This window comes from Centruroides sculpturatus, unplaced genomic scaffold, assembly GCF_000671375.1.
Source record: "Centruroides sculpturatus isolate CEXI.00-Female unplaced genomic scaffold, Cexi_2.0 scaffold155, whole genome shotgun sequence".
In the NCBI taxonomy this organism is placed as follows: Eukaryota; Metazoa; Arthropoda; class Arachnida; order Scorpiones; family Buthidae; genus Centruroides; species Centruroides sculpturatus.
The window spans coordinates 462871-475549 of NW_019384386.1; positions in this window are offsets into that span (position 1 = coordinate 462871).

The window sequence follows — 12679 nt, forward strand, 5'->3', positions numbered from 1 at the left end:
AACATACTGGCAAATTTAAATTTTATAGTTTTGTGTTTTTAGTTAGTTTGAAAATTGACACAAAAAGATAGATCTGTACTAATCAAGTGATGTCAGATTCAGTATGTCATAACTTGACCAATTAAATATATAAATATAAGTTGATATTGTTAACTTTGAGTTAACTTATAGTTAATATTTAGTTTACCGTGTAGATGTTCTGCACTTTTATTTGTATTATCTGGTAGTTTTCAGTATACAGTCAACCCCTCTATAACACGGGTTCGTATAGTTCGGATTCCTATATCACGGCGAAAAAATTGCGACAGTATTCATACAAACATGCTAAAAAAACTCCTATAATTCAGTAAAACGTCATCACCAACTCGTGTCGCTACAGGATTGGTCGAATCTAGACCAATAGTGGATATTGCACAAACTGTTGAGTTTAAATGAGCAGCGGACCTACTAAAAACCATTTATTGTTTAACGGCCATAAAAATTATATTTATATTAATGATGTCTCCAAAGTTCAGCGAATTTTTTGCAAAAAAAACAATTTATCAGGAAGCACATGAGCGCCATTCGATGACAAGCTCCATGACAAAAACAAGCTTAAGCAATGGTGTGGTCGAACGGTGCACACTCGGTAAGAAGTAATCCTACAATTTTTTGTTTATAGCATAGTTTATATGGATTATTCCCAAAAAATGATACATATTTTAGAAATGTTGAGTCGAATTAGTCTAGAATTGATTAATTTTATGGAAGAAACCTTTCAAACAGCCATAGTCCATAAACTGCATACGTGCTGGGATGTGATTGGCTGGACTCGTAGAAAATGGATTCATAAAAACTGGAACGTATCTACTGTGTTATAGGAGGGTTGACTGTACAGTATTATATGTCCATCACTGTGATAGACAGTGATGTCTCTGTATATAATTCACCATTGATGAATCATATACAGTCATATACAGATCATATAAATCACATACAGTTGATTTTGTTTTGTTGAGCACCATCTTGATAGGAGTAGCTATTATGTGAGAGATTGAATGCATTTTTAGCAGATTTGTGCACCAAATTATAATTTATGGCAGCAAATAATGAAGCAATGGTTGTGCAATCCAACATGCAATTATTTTAGGAGCATGTTTTTGACTTCCAGTCATATTTATATTCCAGCATAACAATAAAATAATATATATGTAATAAATTAATTTACTAATAAATTAAAACAGAAGCATTAATATTTTTACAAATTGCCATCTGTGTAAAAAATGAAATAAATTAAAACTATTGCAGTATCCACAACCATATCCTAGTGCACATGACCTGATTCATATAAGAAAAGAAGTTGGGAATTTGAACCTTGGGTAGTTAGGCATTTGGTAAAATGAGAAGTATAAATATTAAANCTGGGGAACACTATGTGCCAGCTTTTTTTGCTATGTATCACACCAGCTCTATACAGAGAATCATGGTTTAGGGAGGCATCATGTTCAATCAGTGGACAGTCCTGGTGCACATTTCTGGTACACTGACAGTGGACGAGCAAGTCACATGAATTGTGGGGTTTGTGGTTTGGCCACTGGTGGATTATTTAATTCTGCTTAAAATATCAGTATTAAATAAATAATTTTTTAAGTTGCCTATAAAGTTTCAAACAAATAATATATATTCTAATAGATTGATGAAGTAAAAATGGAAATAATTGATTTGGAGCTAAGAAATCAGCTCCATCTTACAACTGAAGATTTGCGTTTTGCTGATCACATTGTGCGTCATGTAATGGATGATACAGAAGATGTTTTTCTAGATGGAACTGGTAATTTAATTTTAAAGTTAAAATTTGCAATACTTTTTTATACTTTTGACTTAAAATGAAAATAAAGATAAATGTAGGAACTAATGCAAATTTATTTATATTGGTAGTATTTTTAAACTTTACACTTTTTCAATATTTTGAAATACAGATTAGATAGATATTTTTAAAATATATTTTTTAAATGAATGTTTTTAATCAAATGGATATAAATAAATTTATGTTATTTATTTATATTGGTTTATGCTAGGTTTAGCTATAATCATTATCATCATTGATTTAGTTATGGATTGGATAGTTTCCTGCTTCATTTCGTTGAATAACATAGAAGATTGTTTCTTTTGTGATTTTGGATACCAACTGTATAGATGTTTTCCAACAAATTTGAAGCTTAATTTTTATTGATTAATAATTGAGTTTTGATAGTCTTGTATTGTCCATTCTTTTAATATTTTCAACTTCCAAATTAGAGCAGAAATATAAATACTGTATTTCCTCAGTTTGAAAACAAATTTTTAAAACTCATTTTTACTTGTTCAAAGTAGAATTACAGCTTAGAATTGATTGTATCTTACAATTGAAACCAAGTCCAAAACAAGAATCATTGCTAGTGAACAATGGAATGTTTTATCCACAAAACCTACGCGTAGAGGGTTGTTCTATTCCTTCTGATGTGATACACAGTTTGTTACATTTTCTCCCTTTATGCACTTGAAACTGCATAAATTGTTGTTCTAGGCTTTATTGTTAAAATTTTATCATACAGATTTTGGCCTTATGAGAAGTACGAGCATTTAAACTTTTACACAGTGCCACACCACATGTCTGTAGATATCTTGAAGTTTATTTAACTTTTTGATGAGTACACTCATATAAAAGTGATATATGTGGCATGTGGACTCTACAGAGTAAGCACTTATATATGTATATATGAACAAATGTGAAACTTTACTGGAAGATAAAGACATCTGTTGACAGATCTAGAAAACTTTTTTCACTTGACTTTTATAAGTATCACAAGATTTAGCCCAAAATTTTCTAGCATAAAGACAAACATGGAATCTAATTATTGCTCATACTCACTATCTGAATTGTTGGAATTATTCAATACAATGGAATCGGGAAGAGAAAATATTGCTTAGTTTACTAAGAAATGTGAGTGGAAAATGACATAGTAATTTTTCTATAAATTTTATAATTTTGAGATACATGTTTACTAGCACAAGTGTGCACAATTTTTTTTACCCCTTTTATGCCAGCAGTGATGTCACTCCTTGGCAGTGGCAAGTGATCATTGTAGAAGGCCCCATGAAACAATATTATTTGATTTGCTATCCTTTTGACTCAATTCTTAGTTCATTTAGAGAGAAAATGAACCATACTTACTTTAACCACTTGCCGCTCACCGATTAATTAATTTAATGTAATTAAGCATAAAAAATACTTAAAACTGAAAAAAACGAAAGAAATATGTTAATTTTGAAGGAAAAGCTTCAAACTTTATTTTTCATTGTCTTGCCTTTCTGCGAAATTTGACACCAATGAGTCATTGTTTACACAGCTGGATGACCTTGAGAACANCTAATTTTGAAATTTACATTTTGTATGTAGAGGTGACATAACATTTTGCTTTTAATATATATACAGATTGTATTAATTTATTTAAGTAATGATGGTTTAATTGTTACTCCAATTACATGTATGCATGATTGTTATTCAAATATTTAGAATATGCTAATTCAGATAAACTATCTTGTTTTCTGTAAATGTTATAAAATTCTCATTATGTTCTATAACTAACTAACATTATGGTGAAATAAAACATTTCCTGTAAAATTTTGTAATATTTTAAAGAAATTGTTCAAGAATCAGTATATTCTTTAATACATGACAAGAATAAAAATTCCTGTCATCATCAATCAATTTACTATACTTACGAAGCCACTCCTCTGGAATTCGTATCTCAAAGACGTGAACTGTTTTAAACCAAACGATCCTCCTATTACCAGTATCTGAAATTCAATATAACAACATTTAAAACCCTAATAAATTAATACAAAATATGCATACAATTAACAATGTTATACATAACAGGCAGAATTTGTTGCAATTACAAATCAAATAACTTACTTATTTTGATGAGTTAAGCCTAAAAAAGAAACTTTTGTTTAAACATTTTCATCTTATAATAAATTTTCTTAGGAAACGTTACAATCTAATTTCTTGTGTTTTGTCAAACCAATGCAACATTTATTTAAGTCTTCATTCAATAATTCACTGAATGAATGAATGGCAAACTTAAGTTTTTCTAAGTTTGCTTCTTGGTCAACAGATTTAACACAATAAGCTATTCAGGTTTGGTTAATTGAAAGATCATTGAAGCACTTTCAATGAGAAAAAAGGGTAAGCTGTCAATTTTTTAAAGTAAAAAAAAAAAATAGATAAATAATAATAATTGTACTTTTAATTACAAAGATACATATGAGGGCTTCTTTAGATAAAATTTTTATCAATAATAGTTGAAGCTGTAACTTTACCAGTATACAAAGACACTACACATCCTTTTCCAGCAAGTAAATTTAATCAAAACAAATGTTTTTGGCCTGATTACTAAGCCTTCATCATGTGTTTAAAGGAAAAATAGAATCTTTATTTAAAAACTTGACAAAGACTTTTAAATAGAGGTCAGTATTACAACGTATCAATCAGGCTGAAAACATTTGTTTTGATTAAATTTAATTGCTGATGGTAGGGTATGTGAGATGTGTATAAGATTAAATTTTATTATATAAAGACATTATCACAATTCTTAGTAATATATTACTTAAAAACATTGCAATTATCTAATTAGTATATACTGTACCTCTGTTTTATAACATTCAATACATGTTCAGAGATTTGACACTTCCATATTTGGAAGCTCCAACTCAACATATACCAATATACAACCTTTCCTGCATGTATCTTTCACATAAAGATATAACACAAGGTTATTCAAAAAGTAGAACTGTTTAAGTTTAACAAAAATTTTTGCAAGAAAATCAAGTATTTGTGTGTGGAATGTGCTATAAAAAATGGCTACTTTTTCCAATAGTTGCCTGTTATGAAGGTACTTATGGGGTGCATTTACTTTTTGCTAGCTTCCAAGCTTGCCGAGCTGACACCTAGCGCAGCCTGACGGCATACTAGCACGCTCGTAAATGTATATACATAGTAATGGATGCCGCCATCTTTGAACAAACTCCAAGATCATTGTAAATTCTCCAAGCACACCGAGCACAATAGGAACGCTAGCAATGACGTCACGGGTGCAAAAAGTAAACGCCGTGCTCATTGGTAGCTAACATAAAGTATACAGGCTGAGTGCGCTAGGGGCAAGAGCGGAGCTAAAAGTAAACGCACCCATAGTGAGATGTAAGTTTTTATGTATCTTCTTCATAGAATGTGGCCACCTGCAACAAAAGTCACTTCCACACCACATCTTTTAAACCGTCATTAAGTTGGTTGGGCCATTTGTTTCTATCCAAAGCAGACAAGGTTTCTAAAAGAGCTGTAAAAGGCTTAGTGCTATGCAAAGCACAGGAATTTGGACACTCGGCATCCTATGCCTCCAACTTTCACTTCTTGTGCCAAAAGTTTCTGGTCAGCCAACATTTCAAGAATGACGACAATCCAAACAATGCAGTGCAGAAGTGGTCAGTCTTGTTAACAAGACACTTTTAAGAAATTTGTAAGGTCTAAATAAGGCCAAGACGACTTTTACCATCAAGATATTTCACATCTAAAACCAAAACCAAATTGGAGAAACTTGTTATATAACAGTTGAAAAAAGTATTATTAAAAGGACAAAACTAAGTTACAAGTTTTGTGGAATAAGCTTGAAATTTAGAATGTTATCATCATTACAACAAATTCCCATTTAAGTTATAAGCACAAAATATAGAATTAAGGCTTTTCTGGGAAAAAGTATGACCAAACAAAATGGCATTCAAAGGACTTTACTACTTTAAAAAAAGCAGTAATGAATCTGTCATTTTGGCACATTGGAAGGACACAATCGAATCAATATGTTAAAAAATCCACTAAAAAGACAAACACGTAAGCAAAGCAAACTACATGAGAAAAAGTTTTCTTGCATGCTCAGCACCTTCCAGAACTAACATCTAGATCACCATTGCTAGAATACTTTTAGCACTGTTCCAATGTGCAACATAAATCATTTTAAATACATAAATGAGCAACTATTTATCGCGACATCATCACAATGCCAGGCTGCAATTTTTTATCATATTTTTTATTTAAAATATATGCTCTCCACCTAAAATTAGTAGCGGCTTGCCCCATACATCATACTTTTCCTTTACAAATAGAGTTGTATCAGTCATCTAACACCTTTCGGGGGAAATTTTTTGAATGGAAATAATGCAACTTCCGGCTTGCATCGGACATTTGGACATAGTTAATTGAGGACTCCCACCCCACAAGGTTTCCATATCCAGTATCATCTTTCATCTAACTCCATTCTCAAGATTAAGGAAAGACGGACAGACAACAGCGGGAATTTATAGGTCTACAATTTTTTCAAATTGCAGCCCAATAATTTTATTATTTTAAAACTTTCCAAATGCTTTCACTTTCAGGACCAAGATCACCTTACAAAAACTTGTTCTCTGCTAACTTAAATACCCAAAAAGACTAGGTGAAAATTTTAAAGCACATAGAACGTGACAAAAGTAATTTGTTGCAAAGGTGCGATTTTTTAAAAGCTAAAAGTACTTTTTCGTTTACTTCGAAATTATAAATTTATTTTTAAATTTATCTTCGTTTTATAAATTCGAAATTATTTTCAAGTATATAATTAGCACCACCGCTCGTTCATGGCTTATCAATAAGTCAACAAAACCACGTGGAATTTTATATTTTCGAGAGTTCCGTCAACACCATAAACCGATTCGGCACTTACAAAAAATGGTAATCCGAATCTGAAGAAGGGTTTTCTCCTGGAACGACGAAACGTATTCAGAGCCGAATCCAACCAATTACTCATGCCGATAAAGACGACCGGCCGCACTTTTAGTATAACTTCGTCCCTACCTACATTATAATACCCGTCCTATAATTAAACGGACAGTCTCTGTACTCCGAGTAAAACCCAAAGTGCGATGGTAGGAAAACACGTGAGCGATCGTTCCGTTAGGAACGCCCCCTAGGAATTTACTAGTTTTATTTAAATAAAATTTAAAAACTTTTTAATTAAAATTTTATAATCGATTATAAGATTAGTCTTTCGCGTACTAATCGTTAATTAGACGTTCGAAGACGGAAAATTACCGAAGTCTATCAGTTATTGCTATTTACCAAATATCTTTTCGGATACCGAAGAGCGTATCTGCTGCCGAGTCCGGATTAAAAATGTAAACATACTAATCCAGGATTTGTTCTATAACGAATAAACAAACTAGTAATAAAAAAAGTAATGCGTGTAATATCTTTTGGGATATTTTCAATCGATTTATTAGAGAAGAAATCGAATTAGTGGTGTTGCGTGGGTGTCAGCCGCCCGGGGTAAAATATAACTTCGCCGTCCCCTTATTTAGGTATCTCAATTTAAAAGACTAAAATTCAGTTTCGTCACAGAATAAGTAATGAAAAATTCCGTACTAATGTTGCCACCTTTTTAAAATCGCTGACCCGGACGGTAGGTGAGGCAAAAAAGCTTACTTTGAGGGTAAAAACGAGTTTTATTTTATTTTATTAAATTTTGAACGCTAATAACGAGTAAAATATTCATTAAGAGACATGACACATGACCACTTTTATGTCTTCACCCTGTCGACCTTTAATTAAGAACCAAAATTTAATAGTATTAATGCCCCTTTATACGCAAGCTACAGTGCCACATTTTGTTTCTTAAACTTTACCCTTTCTGAGATATTGTTTAATATCTCAGAACAGAAAATAAAGAAATTAAACAAATTAGACGCCAACACACGCGCGCGCAAATTTTTCCCCTTTATTTACATTTTTGAGGGGTTCGGGAGGTCTCCAAACGTGTAGATTTGCAAAAAAAAACTTGGAGGGTCAAATTTGACACGATTCCAATACTTTTCCGTTTTATATACATAACAAGTTGGTAAGTAAAAAGGAGTCGGAGTCGGCAGATTTTTTGACGACTCCGACTCCGACTCCGGCTAAAACATCAAAACTCCACGACTCCGACTCCGACTCCGACTCCGACTCCGACTCCACAGCCCTGGTGGTAATACTATTCCGTGCTCATTTCAATCGGTCCGAATCGTAGGTGCGACAAAAATATGAAATAAAATGGTTCAAATTTTTACAAGATATTATTATTATTTATTGTGAAATTCCCCCCCCCCACTGCCGCCCCCACTACGCTACGCCACTGGCCTCTGTGTCTTTAATGTTTTACTTTTACTTTCCTGACTGTTAAATATAACAGAGGGAAAGTATGGCGATCGCTCAAAAAATTATCTCCCACCAAGATTTTTAGTTTTGGACTTAGGATACCTTAAAATGTCGCGAAATGTGAAAAATTCGGGAATAATTTCTGTATATATGCATGTTAGTGTGTGTGTTGCACGATTTTGTTCATCCTCTGAAGCTTTCTTGCTTTCTACTTGCTCTTTGAAGCACGAAACTTATTCGTACCTTTTGTCAAATATTTCTGAAATTTTGCAGGAAGGTTTGTGTATTAGGGGAATTGATGCTATTAAATTTTGGAACTTAAAGGTTAAGAGTTTCTTTTTAAATTCTTTCCTCCCTGTGGGCACTAAGAGGGCCTCTTTCAAGTAAGCCCATTATGGGTTCGGCCAGACCCACAATGGTGCGTCCGGGAGGTGAGGTATGGGGCCCGTCATATTCGGACGGATCACCCCCCAAAAAATCCTCGGGATGTTTCGATCTGTCTGGATTACGATCTCGGGTCCACCAGAGCGAGCCCACCGCTCTGGTGGACCCTTGACCGCTCATCATCCGGCTGTCAAAGGTCGAGGGATGGGGAGATAATGGGGTTTGTGAGTATCTCCGGTAGATTCGGACTTAATGACGATTTTACTCGTTATTAGCATTTACAATTATTTTTTATAAAACCCATCTATACCCTCCAAATTAAGCCTTTTGCCACTTTATAATAGTTAAAAATATAGCAAATTTTTAAAATAAAATATGATAACAGATAGCGCCACCAAAAGTTTAAATGCTGCAGGAAAAGATGAACAACTTGTTGCTGATTTATTTTCTATTCAGAAATGTGTGATGTAATTCCGTCTAATCGCATTTCATTTCAATAATTTTTCCATTTTTTTATGAATATTTCAAGTTGTAACAAACTTTACTCACCTTGCATAATTCTTCTTTTGTCATTTAAAGCCTTGCAACTATCGATTCATGTACAAGTATCACTAAATACTTTTAAACTATTCAAGGAAATTACTCATTTATTGATTATGGTAAAATTGTTTCAAGCGACATTTAACGTATCGATTAATTCATGAAAATAAAGAATGACTAATAAATTTTATTAAAAATTTAATCCGACGTATTTTCTTTAATGAGATTATGGAATGCCACAGCGAGTTTACATAACTAGCATTTGTGGTCAAAGCTTTCTCATTATGAAACGTGAATAAAGCCGAAATACCAGCTGGAATTTACTATAAGGAATACATAGAACTGTGACTAGTTCTTGTTCCACAACTCTGGTATTTAGACTGGGTCTATTTGTCACTTGTAACTATGAAAAGACAAACAGAACGTTTAAATTATGAAAATGAAGAATATAAATATTCAATAAATTGAACTCGTAAATATTTATAAGTTTATATCTGGAAAATAACTTTTTTCGGAAATAATTTACTAGATTACCTTATTCTTGTTACAAATTTTCGATAATAATAATAAATTAATGCTGACTTTATTAACGCACATATATTATTTACAAATTGATATTTAATATACATGAAGTTTCTTGAAACGCCGAGACTTGTATAATAATACTTTATTCTTCACGAATAGTTCAAGCTCGAGACAGAAGAAACACAATGCCACCACGAATTTGCATGAATTGCTTCTTGAGACCATGCTTGATTAATGCCCTCCTCTTTGGTCTGGATCCTGTTACAATTTGTAACTGCGAAAAAAAGTACAGTATATTCGAAACCGAGCGAGTCAAATCTACATACGTCAGAATTATAGAGATCATTTCTTGGGAACTTAGCATCATTATGGTATGGCAGTCGATTCCCGGTTTGGCTAACAATGCATTATGCATGGGATGGAACGATGCATTCAAGGATAAAAATCCCGTAAGGAAAATAGGGCTGGTTCTCATGCACGTGGTTCACTCACTGGCTATTACTTTCTTAAAAAGTAACAAATTCGTTTTAATAACACGACTGAAAAATAGATATTTTCGACGAAAGATGATGAACGAAGGTAACAAGACCATGATAAAAATTTCTCTGTACGTGTCTACGGTTGTTTGTATTCTCGTTGCTTTGATGAACGTCGTTCTGTTGCGGTTCAATTATCCGGCCGTGGCAAAACACGAAAGATTTTTGGGGGAAGCCCTTCTATGTACCGTTCACATGGGCGTAGGTCGAAGTATGATCATCGGTGGATTAGCATACGGAATCCAGCTGAGTACGTTAATACTGTTTGTTGCTCACAAAGAATTCGAACAGCTTTCTGACGATTTCGCTAAATTACAACGAAGAGATAGAAATCTCATAACTAAAATGGAGGATTCGATGGAGCGTCACGAAGAATTATGGAAATTCATGAATCAGTTTAACACCAAATTCAATTTTATACTGGCTGTTATCTACTTCTGTATCCTCTGTAATACTAGTTTTTGGTTTTACGCATTTTTATTTCTTGCAGTAAACGAATCTATGCGATTTCTGTATTTGGGACAAGTCGTCGTCTTCTCTTTTATTTGTATAATTTTTGCCTGTCTGCTGTGTTCGCTCGCATTCACGGTAAGTATGACGTAACGTGTCGACCTACTCTTTTCTTTCCACCCATAACGCATTATTTTAATAGATTTGCTAAGATAAGACGTGCACTGAGTAAAGAATTCCTCGACATGTATCTGAATTTACGTGATTTTATTTATAAATCAGAATACTACGTTAAATGATAATGTTTTATTAACGAAATTAATATTTTACAGATGAAAAATGCCTTTCAAGACATTCGACAGTTTTCTGTATGCAGTTTACCAATAGAGGAAAAATTAAGAGTACGTACTTTATTTTCTATACTAAAAGTTGTCTTTTATGTTCTAATCTTACTTATTTTTAAATTTACTAAGAAACAGAAAAAAAATTCTAACAGTTCTTGTTAAATTTGACTTGTATTTAATCATTTTTATCCTTTAAGATTTTAAATTTTATGAAACGATTCGGAAAAGTGTCGTTGTGTCTGGTAATAGGTGAATTTATTTACATCGATAAAGGGATACCTATTAAGGTATGTGTTTGAATACTTTTTGTTTATAATATTTAATATATTGTTTATTATAGTCTGTCTATTAAAAGAGTCGACTTGGGCATTAACCAATGAGCATCGGCCATCGATCGCTTAGTTGTGGGAAGTTACTTCCGGTTTCTTCCTCGTTTGTTAAACAGGTCACAGCCATTATAAACAATGTTATAAAAGCTCCACGTTGTGGTATTGGAATACGAGGAAGTTCGATATAGTAGCTGTTAAATGTATGATTCTTTATAGTTAATATACACTAAAAAATTTCACACATTGCCTGACATATTAAGCGAAAAGTACCGACATCATTACGGAATGTGCCGATTGGTTTAACTGAAGCGACGTCACGCGTGACGTTACTTTCGAGTCGATTCTTTCCGTAGACAGACTATATTCTCCTCCCTTTATTTGACAGATGGCGAGGACATTGGAATGTATTTTTTCTGGACTGAAGAAATTAAAACGAATCTCTGTTGTAGAAAGGAATTGTAGTCGGACTGCGTGGATTAATTCAACCGAATTTTAATAATTGATCACAAATTTGATTGAAGCATTGTTAGATTAGCGGACTGAATTCTTCGTATATTATCTTTCAGTTTTCATCTGCACCTACAATGTCATGGTATTTCAGTGGTATTTACTTTTATAGAAATTATCATAGAGTATTTCCTGTTGTAGACTGTTTATTATTAGCTATTTGATTTTTGAAAATAATTCTGAACTCAGCTAGCTGACCGTAACATGTAAAATAGTCTGAACAACAATTCACAAAATTTAAAATTTGATTTCGTAAATTTCTAATATTTTAAAAACATACTTACTTTCCCTTTTAGAATTTGGTCTTTTCAAAAGACATTATTTTGTATTGAATAAAATATAAAGTGTTTATTTTGTCAATTATTAAAAAATAAATTTAATGTAAATGTAATTTACATGTTTTTCCGTTTTTTGAAATTTCTGTTGAACGAAATCTTCTTTACACAAAGAAAGCTGCAGCTTGGAAGCACGACAATTCAATTACAGTAGAGCCTCGATTATCCGACCTAATTGGGGACTGGGGTTGGTCGGATAACCGAAAAGTATGAAAAAATCTATTATTAGTGTAGTATATTATATCCCATGTAATTAGTATATTAGTATATCGCTATTAACCTACTTTGCGTTGAATTTTCATCGATGTTAAGCCTAACAAAAATTTTTTAAAATAATAATCGTCGCTATTGTATCGTTAAAAATTAGAAAATTAAGCCTTGTTTAAATACTGGCTCCCTTTCATGGTCGAACCAGTGTTGCCATCTAAAACACGTAAAAATAATATTAAAGTAGCCAAGACATAGCCAAATATTGTAGCGCCACATCACTAGC